At 33.7% G+C, this 12,555-nt stretch overlaps 1 long non-coding RNA gene across 17 annotated transcripts in view; it reads right to left on the bottom strand.

Annotated features, from left to right (window-relative positions):
- Positions 1-5,289: 5,289 nt before the first annotated feature.
- Positions 5,290-12,555, bottom strand: part of LOC132697597 (uncharacterized) — a 45,944-nt gene continuing 38,678 nt past the window's right edge. For 7 of the 17 annotated variants that reach the window (XR_009618229.1, XR_009618219.1, XR_009618228.1 and 4 more), the window contains 4 exons: positions 11,780-12,092; positions 7,491-8,071; positions 7,331-7,439; positions 5,291-6,691 (listed from right to left, as the gene is read on the bottom strand). This is a non-coding gene — a long non-coding RNA (uncharacterized LOC132697597). Of the gene's footprint in view, positions 6,692-6,999; positions 7,440-7,490; positions 8,072-11,779; positions 12,093-12,555 lie in introns of those variants that run through there. The other 10 variants (XR_009618220.1, XR_009618232.1, XR_009618225.1 and 7 more) reach the window with 9 other exon arrangements.

Here is a 12,555-nt window from a genome sequence, read left to right as displayed (position 1 = left end):
AAAGGAATGTAAGTAATTCAATGCAATTATAGACTTGGAGCTGAGTTGTGTAACGAACAGCGGACTTTAATGCAGCGCCTCTCGTTTAATTAAACCTATGACTGAACTCTGAACTGTTTGTTGATGTCAGATGGGAGTCTCGGAGAGGATTCGCTAAGATCCAACATGAAAATTTGAAAGATTGACTACAAAATTAATTTGATATCTGCAAAGGAAATGCCTTTAAACATTCAATATTTTAGGACCAGGCTATCAAGGTAGAGAAAGACGGACACCTATATACAATTTGTTAAAAGACTCATCTTCTACTTTTAGAAACCAACAAATGGGCTTACTCTGGAATTTACATCATCGATTGGAAGTATCCATCCATTATTGCTTTTCATAGCTTATAGAAAGACAAATATTCCGCCAGTTTGCCATCTTCGGAAACATAAATACCTGTCAGAGTTTGTTCGTCAATAACTTTTACCTTTATCATGTGCCACATTATAAATTACTATTAACAATAAGGGCAATAAGGACAACCACAAGTCACAAACATCAACAATGACTTGCCAGAAACTTCAGGTGTTTGAATTGCACATCCACATCTTACTTCCAGTGACTACAGGCAACAATATTGCTAATTAAAATTTTGAAAATTTTGAAATTTTTTAGCAACAAAAACATGGATTGCCTGCTTGAGCAAGCGTTTCCTACTCCTATGAAAATTTAATATTAAACACCATAAAATGTTGGCTTAACTTTTTTCGTTCCCGACGAAAATTGGACTACTTCTGGGAGTGCCCCCTTAATGTTACCCTACTCAGTTCAGGCAACGGCACTCTGCACCTCGAAGTCGCAACAGTCTTCTATAGGGTCCCGTGAATTTTTTGACTGCTTGAGGCAAGATCGCCGATAGATTTGTCGTTACTCTTATTTTAACTGCGCCGCTTATTGAGAGAGCCTGGATCGAAAAACTAAAATTTCTTCTCAATACCGTCTCGATTTAATGGTCGTGTTCGAGCTTAAGAGAATTGATAAATAAAAAACGCGATTTGCCGGAAAATGAAGATAAACAAAAACAAGTGAAAAATATTAATCAGGCGTGAGGTTGCCAAATGTGCCAAACAAGAAGAGCCCTTAAAAAAAAAAAAATTCGCCCACAAGACGACAAAACGGTAATTAATAAATCATATTAAAGCTGTCACTGCTTTCCAAATGCAGAATATCTGTCTCGATAGATATATTGAATGCCATTCATATAAGAAATGTTAATTTTGGGTGAAGGAAGATACCATGAAGTCACAGAAGAAAACAAATAAAAATAGTTTTCACAAATTAAAAATAAATATTTATACTAATTTAATTGGTGTTAAACCTGCAGATTTCGCATTGCTACATATATAGGATTGGTTGTGTTTTGGTCGACAGTTAACTTGATAAATAACATACACAAGTTTTATTTAAAAAATATTTCAGAAATGTATCATTTCAACATTTCAATCTAAATAATGTCTTGACGGGTATTAACTCTTTACCCCGAGTTTTCGTAACTAACGAAAATAATATTGATAGTAAATAAAGTAATTTTACTTTGGTTTACCATACGCAAATTAAGGAATTTTCAAAAACTATGCTTGATGACTGCAAACGAATTGCTTTCTAACATTCAATATTTTATTTAGGACCAGACTATAGAAGTAGAACACTACTAAATGTTGGCTGCAATTTTTTTGCACGTGACGAAAGTTGGACTACTTCTGGGAATACCTTCTTGATGTTACCCTACTCAGTTCAGGTAACGGCACTCTGCACCTCGTATCCACATCTCGCTTCCAGTGACCACCATCTGCTCGTTTCTATGGGCAACAATATTGCTCATAAAAATTTTGATTCTATACTTGTAAACAACAACTTCCACTTTTTAGCACAGAAACATGGATTGCCCGCTTGGACAAGCGTCTCCTATTCATACGCCAATTTAATATTGAACACTACTAAATGTTGGCTGCAATTGGCTACTCAGTTCAAGTAACGGCACTCTGCACCTCGTAGTCGCAACAGTTTTCTGGAGGATCCGATGAATTATGAGACCGCTTGAGGCAAGATCTCCGACAGATTTGTGTTTGCTGTTATTGCTGATTAAAATTTTGATTGTAAACAACAACCTTCTCTTTCTTTAGCAGAAAAACATGGATTGCCTGCTTAGACAAGCATTTCCTACTCCTATGTCAATTTAATATTGAACACCATTAAAAGTTGGCTGTAACTTTTTTCGTTCGTGACGAAGTTGGTACTACTTCTGCGGTGATATTACCCTACTCAGTTCAGGCAACGGCACTCTGCACCTCGTAGTCGTAACAGTCTTCTGTAGATTATTTTGACTGCGCCGTGTTCGAGTTTTGAAGAATTTCAGAAATAAAAAACTGCGATCTGCAGGCAAAACAAAAATGATGGAAAAATATTAATCAGGCGTGAAGTTTAAAAATGTGCCATACAAGAAGAGCCCTTCGACACAAAAAATTATTTAAAAAATTCGCACAGAAGTTCCGCATTTCGTTGAAACCTGATTTGCTATGAGAACGACAAATCGTTACATGCGTGGGCCTTTTTATCTCACGGTAATTAATAAATCGAAATCGAAATGAGGTGACAAGTCGAATGATTTCGGAATAGCCGCCGACGTATCCGGTCTTTAAGCCTAACTAAAAGTCAACCCTGATACAAGTACAGAGAATTCAGAAGAACCGATATCGGGACTTGGAGCTGAGCTGTGTAACGAACAGCGGACTTTATTGCAGCACCTCTACGTTTAATTAAACTTATGACTGAACTCGATTCTCACATAAACGTTCATTTTAACCGTTCGTTTGTTGATGTTCCGATTGGAGTCTCGGGGACGTTTCGCTAAGATCCGACTTAGCATTTTTAAAGATTGGATACAAAATTAATTTGATGACTGCAAAGGAATTGCTTTTAAACATTCAAGATTTTAGGACCAGGCTATCGAGGTAGAGAAAGACGCGCACCTATATAAAAATTGTTAAAAGACTCATTTTACTTGTAGGAACCAACAATTGGGCCTACTCTGGCATTTACTGCCATCCATTATTGCTTTTCATAGCCTATAGAAAGACATATATTTGGCAAGGTTGTCTTCTTCGGAAACACAATTACCTGTCACAGTGTGTTCGTCAATAACTATTACCTTTATCATGAGCTATATTATAAATTACTATTAATAATAAGGACAGTCAGGACAACCACAAGTCAACAACATCAACAACGACTCGCCAGAAACTTCAGGTGTTTGAATGGGAGTTTCTTGCACATCCACATCTTACTTCCAGTGACTACGAGCAACAATATTGCTAATTAAAATTTTGAAAATTTTGAAATTTTTTAGAAACAAAAACAGGGATTGCCTGCTTCAGTTAACGTTTCCTACTCCTATGAAAATTTAATATTGAACATCATAAAATGTTGGCTGTAACTCTTTTCGTTCGTGACGAAAGTTGGACTACTTCTGGGAGCGCCACCTTGATGTTACCCTACTCAGTTCAGGCAACGGCACCCTGCACCTCGTAGTCTGAACAGTCTTCTATAGGGCCCCGTGAACTTTGTGACTGCTTGAGGCAAGATCGCCGATAGATTTGTCGCTACTCTTATTTTGACTGCGCCGCATCTTGATAGAGCCTGGGTCGAAAAACTAAAATTTCTTCTCAATACATCATCCTGGCAAAATTGTCTCATTTAAATGGTGGTATTCGAGCTTAAGAGAAAATGAAGATAAACAAAAACAAGTGAAAAATATTAATCAGGCGTGAGGTTGCCAAATGTGCCAAACAAGAAGAGCCTTAAAAAAAAAATAATTCGCCCACAAGACGACAAAACGGAAACGGTAATTAATAAATCATATTAAAGCTGTCACTGCTTTCCAAATGCAGAATGTCTGTCTTGATAGATATATTGAATGCCATTCATATAAGAAATGTTAATTTTGGGTGGAATTTGCGTTAATGACTTCTTCCTCTCTCTACGAAGTTCCAAAAGAGGGAAATTCAACTATACCAGCTGAAGGAAGATACCATGAAGTCACAGAAGAAAACAAATAAAAATAGTTTTCACAAATTAAAAATAAATATTTATACTAATTTAATTGGTGTTAAACCTGCAGATTTCGCATTGCTACATATATAGGATTGGTTGTGTTTTGGTCGACAGTTAACTTGATAAATAACATACACAAGTTTTATTTAAAAAATATTTCAGAAATGTATCATTTCAACATTTCAATCTAAATAATGTCTTGACGGGTATTAACTCTTTACCCCGAGTTTTCGTAACTAACGAAAATAATATTGATAGTAAATAAAGTAATTTTACTTTGGTTTACCATACGCAAATTAAGGAATTTTCAAAAACTATGCTGGATGACTGCAAACGAATTGCTTTCAAACATTCAATATTTTATTTAGGACCAGACTATAGAAGTAGAACACTACTAAATGTTGGCTGCAATTTTTTGCACGTGACGAAAGTTGGACTACTTCTGGGAATACCTTCTTGATGTTACCCTACTTAGTTCAGGTAACGGCACTCTGCACCTCGTATCCACATCTCGCTTCCAGTGACCACCATCTGCTCGTTTCTATGGGCAACAATATTGCTCATAAAAATTTTGATTCTATACTTGTAAACAACAACTTCCACTTTTTAGCACAGAAACATGGATTGCCCGCTTGGACAAGCGTCTCCTATTCATACGCCAATTTAATATTGAACACTACTAAATGTTGGCTGCAATTGGTTTGCACGTGACGAAAGTTGGACTACTTCTGGGAATACCTTCTTGATGTTACCCTACTCAGTTCAAGTAACGGCACTCTGCACCTCGTAGTCGCAACAGTTTTCTGGAGGATCCGATGAATTATGAGACCGCTTGAGGCAAGATCTCCGACAGATTTGTGTTTGCTGTTATTGCTGATTAAAATTTTGATTGTAAACAACAACCTTCTCTTTCTTTAGCAGAAAAACATGGATTGCCTGCTTAGACAAGCGTTTCCTACTCCTATGTCAATTTAATATTGAACACCATTAAAAGTTGGCTGTAACTTTTTTCGTTCGTGACGAAGTTGGGACTACTTCTGCGGTGATATTACCCTACTCAGTTCAGGCAACGGCACTCTGCACCTCGTAGTCGCAACAGTCTTCTGTAGATTATTTTGACTGCGCCGTGTTCGAGTTTTGAAGAATTTCAGAAATAATTACTATTAATAATAAGGACAGTCAGGACAACCACAAGTCAACAACATCAACAATGACTCGCCAGAAACTTCAGTTGTTTGAATGGGAGTTTCTTGCACATCCACATCTTACTTCCAGTGACTAGGGGCAACAATATCGCTTTTCCTATGAAAATTTAATATTGAACATCATAAAATGTTGGCTGTAACTCTTTTCGTTCGTGACGAAAGTTGGACTACTTCGCCGATAGATTTGTCGCTACTCTTATTTTGACTGCGCCGCTGCTAGAGTGTGTTCGTTGTAAATCCACATCTCGGTTCCAGTGACTACTATCTGCTCGTTTCTATGTATCTATACTTGAAGATTTTATTTAGGACCAGACTATAGAAGTAGAGAAGAACGGGCAATTATGTACAAATCGTCAAAAGTACTCATTTTTACCTGCAGAAACCAACAATTTAAAGTTTGCCATCTTCAGTAACATAAATACCTGCCAGAGTGTGTTCGTCAATAGCTTTTACCTTTATCATAGGCTCTATTATAAATTACTGTTTATTATAACGACAGTGGGGACAACACCAAGCCACAAACATGATAAATAACGAGCCAGAAACTTCAGGAGTTCGGATCACATCTCGCTTCCAGTGACTACTGCTCGTTTCTATGGGTCACAATATTGCTCATGAAAATTTGGATTCTAAACGAGTAAACACCAACTTCGACAGAAACATGGATTGCCCGCTTGGATAAGCGTCTCCTACTCCTATGCCAATTTAATATTCCTAGTCCACAAAATATATAATAACAGCAATAAGAGGCGTTACCTTGACTCAGCCAAATATAATTATAGAGAACATTTATCGGAACCGAATAATGTTAATAATTTGTTTGTATTTATTTACAACAAAAATCAGGTACTTCAAAATTCTTAACATTAGAAATGATAGTTTAGAACTTTGCATATCTTGCAAAAATGTTACAATTTGCAATACACCTATGATAGAAGGTAAAACTTCTACAGTTATTAGTTTAAATCTTTGATCGAAAAAGGAGATAAAGTCGCTCATCATCTGACAGTCGAAAAATCTGTAACAATTCGAAGAAGGCAAGACTGTTCAAATCGACTTTGAAGAGTTTGAATCGGATTAAATTATTAACAAAAATCAGAACTGCATTAATAACAATAATCAAGACAATATTTTTCTATAAAATTCAACAAGTACATTAATTCATAAGTGGTATAAAAATGAGTGGATAATGTAGAATGTAACTAGTTCAACTTTTAGAATTTTGAAGAAAATGTTATGATCTACAATTTCATATTATTTGATAAATCATTATTCCTAGTGATGTACCCAAGGCCTCCACCTCCAAAATCCAGCCCTAGCAAAACTTTCACCTCGTCACCACATATATGCCGTATTACATATTTTTTTCGAGTGAGAAAAAGTGACAAGCGCTGTAAAAAAAACATTTTTCAATCAATAATTAAAATCGATGCTTACTGTCTGTTGAAAGAATAGCATAGCATATTTTATAGTAAGTTCCAGTAATTGTTTTTTTTTTGTTGAAGTGCTGAAAATATGTTTTATTTTTAATATAAAATATATATATATATATATATATATATATATATATATATATATATATATATATATATATATATATATATATATATATATATATATATATATATATATATATATATATATATATATATATATATATATATATATATATATATATATATTAATTTTTACGTGTTAAGTCTAGTTTAAGACCCATGTTTTTATGTTTGTCTTTATTACCTCCCAAATTACCATAAATTACAGAAATGTGTCATTCAGTGTAAAGAATCAAGATTATTGTGACCAAACCGTACATTACAACGAATTTATATACATTTAGATAAATATATTTAAGGCAATAAACATCTCCTTTGCAAGTAACAAAGATCGACAACGATGCAAAAGACTTACCTCAACAACTACTCCTTGCAATGCTGTAAAGGTTTTATATACATTTAGATAAATATATTTAAGGCAATAAACATCTCCTTTGCAAGTAACAAAGATCGACAACGATGCAAAAGACTTACCTCAACAACTACTCCTTGTAATGCTGTAAAGGTGATATAGCACGCGCAGCTATAAAAGTAACTGTACCGCAATCACAAATATGCCAAAGGCGGTTCTTCCTGACGTGATCTAAAATAAATTTGATACTGAATACTGATTACTCTGGAAACAATGACTTACTTAAGATTTTGTCGCAACAACAAGTCAAGAGAATTCAGAATAACCGAAGTGCTAATTAAAGGTTTCGCGTTTGTTGCAAAGGAAGAAGACGTTAATGCAAATAATGCAATGCAATCATTGATTTGGTGGTGAACTGTGTATTACGAACAGCGGACTTTATTGCAGCACCTGCACATTTAATTTAACCGATGACTGAACTCTATCCTCTTATAAATATTCATTTTATCCGTTCCTTTGTTGATATCCGATTGGGGTCTCGGAGACGTTTCGCCAAGATCCCACTTATCATTTTCAAAGATTGACTACAAAATTAATTCGATGACCGCAAACTAATTGCTTTTAAAAATTCAAATTTTTAGGACCAGGATGAGGTGGAGAAAAACGGACACCTATATAAAATCTGTTAAAAGTACGTTTACTCATTACCCATTTTTACCTGTAGGAACCAGCAATTGGGTCTACTCTGGGATTTACATCATCCATTGTTGCTTTTTATAGCCTATAGAAACACGTGATACCCGCCTAAGTGTGTTCGTCAATAGCTATTACCTCCATCATAGACTCTTTGTTTTCTTTCTGCTCTAATAGATTACAAAATTGTCGCCATTTAGTTTTCTGGTATTGAAATTTTCAAGATTGCTAGTTTAATTGTTCTATTAAACAATCCAATGCACTTTTTCTTTGCTTATGTTGTTATAGACGATAGACGGATCCACAGCAGTGGACGTTCGTCCGAGTTTTAGTTTATTTCGGGTATCGGCAAACCAAACTACCTCAAAGATCCAAAAACCAACAATTTGATTACCATATAAATACAGTTCCGCAATAATGCAAAAAGTTAATATTTGGTAAAATTGTATTTTTTTTTTATTTGTCCAATTTGTACAATTTTTAGAAACTGCCGAGGATAAGATAACTTTTACTTATATACAGCATTTCGTTAAGTGTTGCTTTGGCCATGAAAATGTTACTACTTACCATAATATTAAAACACGCTGTGGAATAAATTTTGTGCGTTGGTTGTCTTTAAATGCGAAAAATAAGAGAGAAATGAAAGTTTGCTTTAAGAAAAATATTATATATTATTATAGTTTGTCGCTTATAACCCTGGCAAAAGGGCAGCAGCGGGCCAGCAAATTAATCTCATCAAAAGTTAAAAACTTTTGGTTAATTATTTCGCTCTTAAAAACGAACGAATGCAGCAATACATAAACAAAAAAACAAAAAGTTGATAAAGAATACTTTCTCACCACAAATTTCTTATTTAAGGAAAAAATATTTTAAAATGAGATTAAATACATATACAAAAATTAAAATATTTCTCTTTGTAATAAATGTTAACCAGTTGCGTTATTTGCACCTGAGTAATATTATAAAACTAATTAAAGGGGACTTCTATTCGATTACTGCAAATCTTGTGTGTCCTTACACTTACACATTAAGGATACCCATAGAAAAAAACCGAAATATAAATTTACAAGAACCGTGGTTGAGATCGAATCACTTAATTGGTTAATTTGGTTTCGCTGGAACTGATTGCCATGCATTGTCTTCTCCACATCTCGGGTATTATAACTGAAGAACTGTAAAATCAGGAAAACAAAAGACCTGAAGATAACTGGAAGAATGAAAAGTAGTCATTTACTAGAAATTGAATCAGGGGAGATTCTGCCCCCGCTATTTGTAAATTGATTGTTTTCAGTGATAATCCAAATCAATAACACCAACCAACCAACTATCTAACCAACAACCAGAATATCGGATATTGTATTGTCCTGCTAGCTCACAATCAATCAATCAATCAATATTTTTATTTATATAAGTGTACTTATTGATCTAGTGGTTTCGTTCCTATAAGCTTATTTTCAAACCAGGAAGTAGATTCCACGGTCTTATCTGTTTCAATAAAGTCACCTTACTTGTTCAACCACAAGACAGACGTTTAGACATTAATGTAAGTAGTGGTAAATAGAACTATTTTAGAGACACCCCACTTAAAATTCTTCCGTTAGTTATGAAATATCTTGCTACTTTCTGACATCTTCGTTCAAATTTTTATATTTTGGTGGAACTTCTTACTTTGCTCCCGATAAATATGACATCTCAAAAATAATTTAAAAAATGTTGCACGACACAAACGAAAAACATTTTACTTCTATTAGCTCAGTCCCTATATCTGTAAAAATATGAAAAACACCAAATCACAAAATATTTGTTGGTCTGTATAATAGTGTAATTAAAAAATTTTAGTTTACTGAATTTTTCAAGTTTGCCTCCGAACAGTTTTGGTTGAAACTTCCTTCTTTTTTAGTTTTGGTTAGTTATTATATAAAAAACTAAAAAAGCAGCAAATGCCAACCAAAAATGAGCAAAATATAGTGGTGAGTTAAACTTAAAAATTAAATTTAGATTGGTTCTTTTATGTGTAACTAATGAATGTTTTTATTTTCAAACTATCTCAGCTTTAGATATTTTTTTTTATTTCTTTAATTTAGTTCTAATAAACAAATAAGATTTTTTCGGAAACCGATCGACGGATGACATCAAGACAAGAGATCATTTTTTATTTAATTTATTTTTTAAAAAAGCTTACTATAAAAAGCTAAATATTCAATGTCAGATTTACGATGACCCAACTGGTGAAAATAAAAAATCACCTCCACCTCCAGTTTAATTGAAGATTTTGAAACCCCGTTTCTTTTTATTTTCAACACACTACATATCAAAATTACTGCGATTGCTTAACTACGTTGAAATAAATCTTTTAAAATCGCAATCTTAAGGAGCACTAATGGCCAAAGATGAGCAGAAAATATCAAGACTTATTGAGAGTCGAGAGAGTGAACTTTGTCAATTGAAAAGTCAAAAAACGAAATTTATGGTAATAAATCGCACCCCCAGCACTGAACAAATACCCAGCACTAAAGCTGTTGAGAACGTAGATGAAAAAATGTATCTGTGTGACCACAAAATGACGGTTCAAGTCAAGAAATTAGAGGGATAGCTCGGCATATAACAACCTCAAAAGAATTATTTTTATACAAAATACACGTTTTATAGCTAATTTAGAGAAATATATTAAGATAATATTTAAAAAATTGTGGCAGTTATTTAGAAAAATCTGCCTACATACCTATATCATATTATATATTGTTTAAAAGAAATTTTATAAACTTTTAGAATTTTGCGTTTATTATGTCAGAATCGTTAATTTTAAATCACCCTGTATACTATGCAACACATTTATCTAGATAAATCTGACCTAAGGCAGCTAAGTTAAAGTTTTAGTTTTATCATATTTTGGAGAAAAAAAATGATAAAATTGAACCTGAACTAGGTATTTATGGTAAACATTAAGCAAGCATAATGAGAAGCAAATAGTGAATCGAAAAATGTAATAAACGGTAAAAAAGAATGTTAAGTCATATTATTGTTGAAAGCGACGAGTGTAATGTAAATTTTTAAATTTAATTCGATAGGGACTCGAAATTTCAAGTACCCAATTTTGAAAAGCGTAACCTACCAACGACGGCCACAAGCTCGGTATACAGATATATATCTCTATTTACCATTTTTTCTTTTTTCAAGGAGTCACCGGGTCGAAGGTACAAAATCTTCAGGAAAAGTCTTTAAGTATTCTTTATATAAATAACTACATAATAAGAGTTGAAAAAACACTACTCGTTATTAACAATACAGACTAATACAACGGTCGTAGAAAAAGTATAATATGCAACACGTTTGGCAAACTTTCTAAGTCACTCGATTATTAAACACTCTCTCCGCTGTTGCATAATGTACTATTATTCTATTTAAATATGTTGTACGGGGTGAGTCGAAATATGAGAAAAATATTGTGACTTTCATTAAGCTATTTTTTATTTTCGAGACCAATTTCTAAAATACAGGGCGTTAAAATTTACTATTAAAATAACATTTTCCCAATTTTTCACATATTTTGTTGAAACTATTATTTACTGTGGCGAGTTACATATAATTTTCATGAAGATTGTGTACATAAAAAGGTATAGTATTGTATTCCCAACTTTTCTCTTTGTACGCCTATGGACAAAAAACTTATTTCGTTTAATAAACCTCTTACTTTACACAATTTTTCCTTCTTGTGTATTTTTTATGACAATTGTAATTTTTAAAATAACTTAATAAATTCAAAATTAAAAATAAACTAGTAGATATTTTTTTATTTAATTGAGCATAAGAAAAGTTTTTATTTTATTTATCGAAAAAAACCATTATATAATGAAAAAATACTTCAAAATATGACTTACGCTTGTCTTGGCAGATGCTCTACACTTGAACGTGAAAAGTAAACTGACTCTCAAAAGCCAAACTTCTCCCCCTTCCTGCGTCTAACAATCAACGAAGGATATTGAAACACAAACTTGAATAACCCCATTTGTAGATGTTCGGTATTACAACGCAACATAGTAGGCGCGTGACCCGGCTTCGCGAGTCCATCGTAGGCCGCCGGCCCCTGGAATGTTTTGATCCGATGCCGATCCAGACTGGTCCAAACAGTTCGATAAGTCTCTCTGGCAAGAAGTCGCAAAAAGGTGCTAGAGTCAGCATTCATGTACCGGGCTAAGTAATTAATTTAAAGAATATTAGTCCTTTGTTTTCTTTAGAAAATATAATTTATCATAATATAATTTAGTTTATCAAGAAATTTTGGTAGTGATTAATCGAATGCAATAACGAGAGCACGGGTCACTAATCGGAATCCCACACATTATGGTCCTTCAGCGGAATGGTTTTCATGGAAAAACAGTTCAATCATCGTAAAATCACAAGGAAAAAGAAGCAAAAGCGAGAGTAGAGTGCAGAATCATCAGTCAGTCATCAGACGGTCAACTAGAAACTGTAAGTCTGTTCCTTTACAATCCCTTGCACATCCTTAGCATTTGTCGGTTTGTGTAAGCAACGTAAACAAAAAACCGAAAATGAACGAATCACAAGCCTTCGAACAACAAAACGCATTAAAAATTAAAGATTTGATACATGAACGTGGTCAAATCAAAGCAACGCTCATTCGTTTTTCGGCATT

The sequence above is a fragment of the Cylas formicarius genome, unplaced genomic scaffold (genome assembly GCF_029955315.1).
Source record: "Cylas formicarius isolate icCylForm1 unplaced genomic scaffold, icCylForm1.1 PGA_scaffold_25__1_contigs__length_1324815, whole genome shotgun sequence".
Lineage (NCBI taxonomy): Eukaryota > Metazoa > Arthropoda > Insecta > Coleoptera > Brentidae > Cylas > Cylas formicarius.
This window is presented reverse-complemented; position numbering and strand designations above follow the sequence as displayed.